This window comes from Octopus sinensis, linkage group LG12 (assembly GCF_006345805.1).
Source record: "Octopus sinensis linkage group LG12, ASM634580v1, whole genome shotgun sequence".
Taxonomy (NCBI): Eukaryota; Metazoa; Mollusca; class Cephalopoda; order Octopoda; family Octopodidae; genus Octopus; species Octopus sinensis.
The window spans coordinates 29,234,903-29,241,486 of NC_043008.1; positions in this window are offsets into that span (position 1 = coordinate 29,234,903).

A 6,584-nucleotide genomic window follows, 5' to 3' on the forward strand; every position below is an offset into this window, starting at 1 on the left:
TTATGGCCAAAGAGCACATAACTGTAATGTTCTTTCTGCTTTTATTCATCCTTCCACATTTTACATCTACAATCTTCACGTGTTTCTCATGATTTCTCGCATACCACCGTCCTGATTTGCAAATAGAAGAAGCTATGTGTTCAGAGCCTGTACGCTTGGGGACAGGTGTATCAAAAACAAGGAACTATTATTAGTACGCATGTTTAAGATGTGCACGTTGAAAATTTATCTCTCACATGATGGAGTACTTTTTTGTTGATCCTCTGTACCTAAAGGTGAAGCTCAGTGAAATTTGAGCCAAATTATATATGCGCGTTTGTGTGTGCGTGCGCGCTTGTGTATACGTGTGAATGTGTGCGCCGGTACGTGTGTGCATCTGTGATAGCGTAAATATATACGAGCTCACACACATCTCCACACTCATACATTCACACGTATACACATATACATACATACGTATAACTCATATTAGTTATTCAATAACATCAAGCACTAATCAAAAGTTTCTAAACACAAAAACCTAATAACCAACATAAATAATTTCTTTGATAAAATTTTACTCACTCCCAACAGAAAAGTGACTAAAATTATTATACCTATAACTAGAAATACTTATGATATCTAAAGTAAATTAATTATGAAGTAAGTAAATTAAATAAAAGTGAAAATTTAAAAAACAAATATTGTTGCAGTGACAACGAAGAGAGTGAAGCAGAATATAATACACGGATAAACAGGGAAATCGCAATCCTTCTACTAATCAGATGTCGTGATTTAGTCCTGAGAACCATTATAAGGAAGCTGTCATCAGTGGTAAAATGCAATTTTAAATAGGAAGAAAATTCAGGAGTATGTGTGTGTGTGTGTGGTGTGTGTGTGTGTAGGCGCGGAAGTGGTTGTTGGTAAGTAGCTTGCTTCCTGTGAGTCTTTAAGACTTCCCATGAGTTTTGTTGTCAGTGTTCGTATGTGCCATTGTGTTGTGCACTGAAGAAGATAGCTGGCTGTGTTCAGCCTGCCAAAAGAAACCGCTGCAAGGTAAAACTTTTCTCTTGGACCCGGTCAGGGTCGTTGTCTGTGCGTATATATTTTACAAACAGGGAATCCTCACTGAATTCAGGATGTTAAGTCTACTTGTGGTTCACCAATATGGTCCATAGTAAATGAAGATTTTTTTCTCATTGTCTGGTGGGCGTATCCTTCAAATACTTTGTTTTTACGACAACAACATTTCCCATTATTGGAAAACTGTAATTCAATTGTTCCCATGAAGTGAACTTTTTTTCTCATTGTGAGAAATATAGTTTGGTGACTATCCTGCCACCGAAAGTCGTTCGCTGTTTTTAAATAGTGTGTATTTTACGACAACGTTGGAAAGCTGTATTCAAGTGGAGCGGTCCAGGTTCTAATTGGAGTACCACAAGGGTTTGGAGTACATAAATGCCCAGATTTTATTGGTGTGTTTTCTTTTTTTTGAACTATTGTTTTCTTCTTCTATTGTGACTTTTTATTGAACTGTTTGCTTTTTATTTATTTCTTCTTCCCTTTTGTTTTCTTTTGAATTCTCTCTTTCTTTTTTTTTGTAAACTATTGCTTTGGACATGGCAAAAAAATACGGATAAGATTGTTGTGTGGGAGATTGTCCCACCGAAGCAGTGGTTAAAAGATATGGAGGAGAGGAAATTACACGCGCACGCGCCCGCAGACAAATCGGTATATATAAAATTCTATTACACACGCACGCATACACAAACACACGCATGTATATATGCTCGCTCTCGAAGGAATTTAATCGGTGGTGGTTAGAACTTATTCTAAAGTTCTTTATTCTATCACCGTCTTCCGGAAACCAGTTATAGAACATGAACTGAAAGGCTATTTGTCCTCCGTGAAATACATATCCCGCAGTGTCAAATATGCAACCGTATAGCTGCTGTTTGACAACCGGGAAAAGGCTCGCAATTTTGCGAGCCAGCCCTTGGAGAGCAACGAAATTCTGTTCCTGCTGTCCTACTGCGGGAGGAAATTAATAAGGGCCTGGGTATGTGGGTTACCCCCAGGCACCGAGGTGGGTTGGATTGAAGATACCATCCGACGGGGACCGTAGGATAGCGACCCAGGCTCTTATATGTAAGGGTATTGCTGGCGGTCGATTGGGAAGGGTCAAAAGCGATTTCGACCCTGTGGACCCCATCGGCCGCAACAGACGTGATTTTTCCAGATTTTGTTTTGATGGATGGCTCAAGGTATCCAGTGATACTTGAGTGTTGCCCCCACTAAGTGTCACTCGAGTCTGGAGTCAGGTCACATTAAGAAGGACAGCCCCCGGGGCTGTGGTAAGGTCCCGGAGCAGGGAAAGCTGAAGGTGCCCTCTGCTATCCCATTGAATGGAGAAACGGAGGAAGTCGTTGAGAAGTAAAAGAAAGGTGAGCAACAATGGTTGCTCACCAACAGATGCGCTGGTTGTGGGAGAGTAGGAGGATCCCCTGGGTGTGCCGGTTGAGGCCCCTACCCCCGCAACTGTAAGGAGGAAAAATAAAATATAGAGAAACGGGAGACGGTCAGCGGATGTCGTTGTGCCGCCTACCGAACCCGATGCTGTTTGAGGTCATGGTGACCTGTAATGAGGAAGAATTTGCTTTCCTCTTTCCGGACCTCGACCTGCCGATGCATGCTTTCCTGCAGGCGGCAGGTCATTTGCTTGGGGACTCCGATGAGGAGGATTGATTGTGTGTATACTGAATAATTTTGTAATGGACTATTAAGCTCAATAATTGTAAACACTGTCGTAAAAAAAAAAAAGATCAATATTTTAGAGAAGCAGAAAATCGCCGGGCGTTTTCTGCCTTCTCCCATCAATATCATCCTTATTTCATCATTCACCACATCAATGTATATGTCCTGCCCGCAAGCTACTCTTTGTAATGCCTTTATGACAAGTTTTAATGAAATAATGTAGCTTGCTCATCAAAATCATGGTTCCGGGTTCAGTCCACCTGCGTGGCTCCTTGGGCAAGGTATTGTTAAAACTGCATTATATCATAAGAGCGATATATAACTTAGCTGAATGTAAAAATATGCTTCAACCCATAACTCCTCAGCAGAACGAATGTATCAGCCGTTATCACCACAGCCACCAGCTATAAAATGAACGACTGAAGTGAAAGGGAAGTAGTGAAACGTGAAAGAGACTCGGTGTACTGACGGAAACCATGATACCTCGAAGAAAATTAAGCACAACAACAAATGTAAGAGAAAAAAAGGAAATATTAGTTAACGAAAAAATATGGCAATAACAATAAAACATCATTTTTTTTTCGCTGTGAGGAAAGAGTTTATCAAATAATGAAATGATAAATAATCTAATTTCACTTCTTAAGTTCGATTATTTGCATCAATATCTGTAAGTTGTAGCTTAAAATATGTTTATACTGTATTTAACTACAGTTAACAAAAATATCTGTAATATCAATTAACAAGTGCAGCAGCGTTATGAAAAGTCTGCGAATATATATATATATATATATATATATATATAATATATATATATATATATATATATATATATATATTATATATATATATATATATATGTATGTATGTATGTATGTATGTATAAATGTATATACATACACACGTACGTCTGTGTTTGTGTGCGTGTGCGTGCGCGTGAATGTGTGTATGTGTCTGTGTGTCTGTGTGTTTGTCTGAGTTTTTCTCCCTACACTTGACAACAGATGTTTGTTTTCTTCCTCATAACTTAACAGTTCGGCCTCGAAAAACACAGATAGGAATAATCGATACAAGTAGTGGACGTACGCAAACAAACAATTTTAAAATATAAACATCGTACTGAAATTGATTTGTTCTCTGAAACCTTTGAAGACGTTGGTCCAACATGGCCACAGAGTCCAATGACTGAAACAGAGGAAAGATGAAATATCAATAAACGATACCTCCATCATATCTTCATAAAATGCTTGCATTGTAAAATATTATTGTCTAAATAGTTTACTGTTGCAAACATCATTTCACGATTCAATTAGAAATATGAAATACATCAAACTTCCAGACCCACAGCGTCTACGAAGTGAGACGAGTGCAAAACATGAAATATTGCATCATATTGTTGTTTTTGAAATTTTGAACTCTTCCTGAACTGTCGAAGACTGTTTCACTGCACCAAACCTCAGGAAATAATGCGGCACGCCTCTTCTCTGCAGAATTGATGTGCTTTGTTATCAATAATATAGCCCTTAGTGTGATAAGAACAACCAATGAGGGACATCTAAGGGAACATAACAGTGTATATGCATTTCTTGAATAGACTTTGCAGTCCATTGTGTACTGATCGATAATGTACATTTAGTATCTCCTAGCACCAGTAAAGCATTAAGTGTATTTTGCTTTAAGCTTATGTAACAAACATCTTTTCGTGCATACAAACGTACACTCGACATAGACAAAATTAAAGAATTCCATACTAAGTTTGGTTGCTACTTAACATGCCAAAATCATCTTCAGTATCGATCTTTCCAGTCTGGAATGACAAGTTTGGAAAAAGGCATAAGATCGCCTAAATCAAAACGTGGTTATTCATAGCGTTATATGAGGATCGTAACTCTAGTGCACAATTCTCACAAAAAATACCAGAAGTATGGGTTGCTAATAGTGTTCGTGAAAAAATTAGTGCATATGTTATTTTATGAAACCGGGATCACATAAATATGCATCTAATTTTGGTCATGGCAGTAACGAACGGTTTCTGAACGGAGAAACCTCTCATACAACTAATATTATTTACGAATTGATCATACTCCATGTGAGAATCTTGGTAGATATGACGACAATGGGGAATTAACATTGAGGCCCCAGCTTATGTAGCAGAACCAGAGCGACTACAGCCGAGGTACATCAGAAACTATCATCCAGCAAGCTGCAACACCGTGATAACTTTAAAGACACAAGATGCATTCTCAAGTCAGGAAATATCTAAAGTTTGTCTGGAGACATTGGCCTTCTTGTCAATATTACACAGACTTACGAACCAAATCACTCAGGCGAACGACGGAAAGAAATCAACTTTTCAGACACTCTAGAACTGACTAACAATTAACGCGAATATATCATTAGCATGGCTTAGCAGTAAGCATAGTTTACTTTCCAAATAACCAGGTATGTTTTCTTAGCTACCGAATAGGAAAAATCGCGCAGAAGAACAACGCATTTCAAAGCCATACTAAACTAGAATTAGGAACTTTGTAGTATGTTATTTATGTGCAAATGTAATGGGATGAACTGGCAAATTATTTGACGGACCACATGATTTGTTGCATTTTTCCGGCTTTACGTACTCAGTTCAAATTTACTTTACATTTCATCGATAAAATAGATATCAGTTGAACACTGAATTCAATGTAATCGACTTAATTCCGCCTCAGAAATTGCTGGCCTTATGCTTTTATTAGAAAGTGTGGATCATTGGCGAATAACCAGCAAAAGCTGAAACGGACCCTCTATGAGGGAGCCCAACATATCTTTGTACGAATCGAACATCTAAACGATAAACGTGATCGCATGCAGTTAAACGTCCGATCTGTATACAGTAGAGAGCTGAACCCGTATATTTTATATATGGATATATTGGGTTCAGAGAATTTTAATGCTTGTTGACAATGTTTCTTAGTCCTGAAAGCCGAAAAATAAAAGGATATAATATCGGAAACTATCCTATTTTCTGTCTAGTAAACTTCAATGAAGCTCCATATATCTATGGATATTTGCGAAAAAGACATGTAGAATTACGAATATTACCATGAACATATGCAGCAATTAGAAGAAAAAGGGAGGGAGACAAGGACAGAGATTATGATTGTTTTTGTGTGTTTGAAGGAAAGAGACAGAAAGAAAAAGAGAGACTGAGAGACACAACATCACAAAGAGTAAAAATAACAGCGTCAAATTGGTTATAAGAATAGAAAGAACAGAGTCGATACAGAGAGTGAGAGATAGGCAATCAGAGAGAATGTTTATCTTTGGCTGTGTGTGTGCAAGTGTGTGTGTGAGAATATGTGTGTATATATATATGTGCGTGTACATATATGTGTGCGTGTACAAGTATGTGTGCGTGTACATGTATATGTGTGTGTGTAAATGTATGCGTATGCTGTCCAGTGAGTGCAAAGAATAAAAAATGATAGAAGCATTGAGCAGAGAGGGGAAAAGGAAGAGGATGATGGCAAACGGTTTTAAACTATTTGTATGTGTCACTATGTGTGTGTATATGTTTACGAATTAGATAATTTAAGTGACTATATGCGTGCGTGATGGGTGTATGTGAGTTTGTATGTGTATGTGTGTGTGTGTGTGTGTGTGTGTGTGTGTGTGTGTGTGTGTATGTGTGTGTGTGTGCGTGAGCACGTAAGTGTTTGTGAATACAACACGTGTATGTGTTTGCAAGTGTGTATGCATTATGACAACGTTTATACAAAAATAGTAAAATTTGAAAGAGAGAAAGAGAGAGAGAAAATAGAAAGAATTGTAGAGTATAGTGAGATTGATAGAGAGGAAATAAAGAGCGGTAAGAG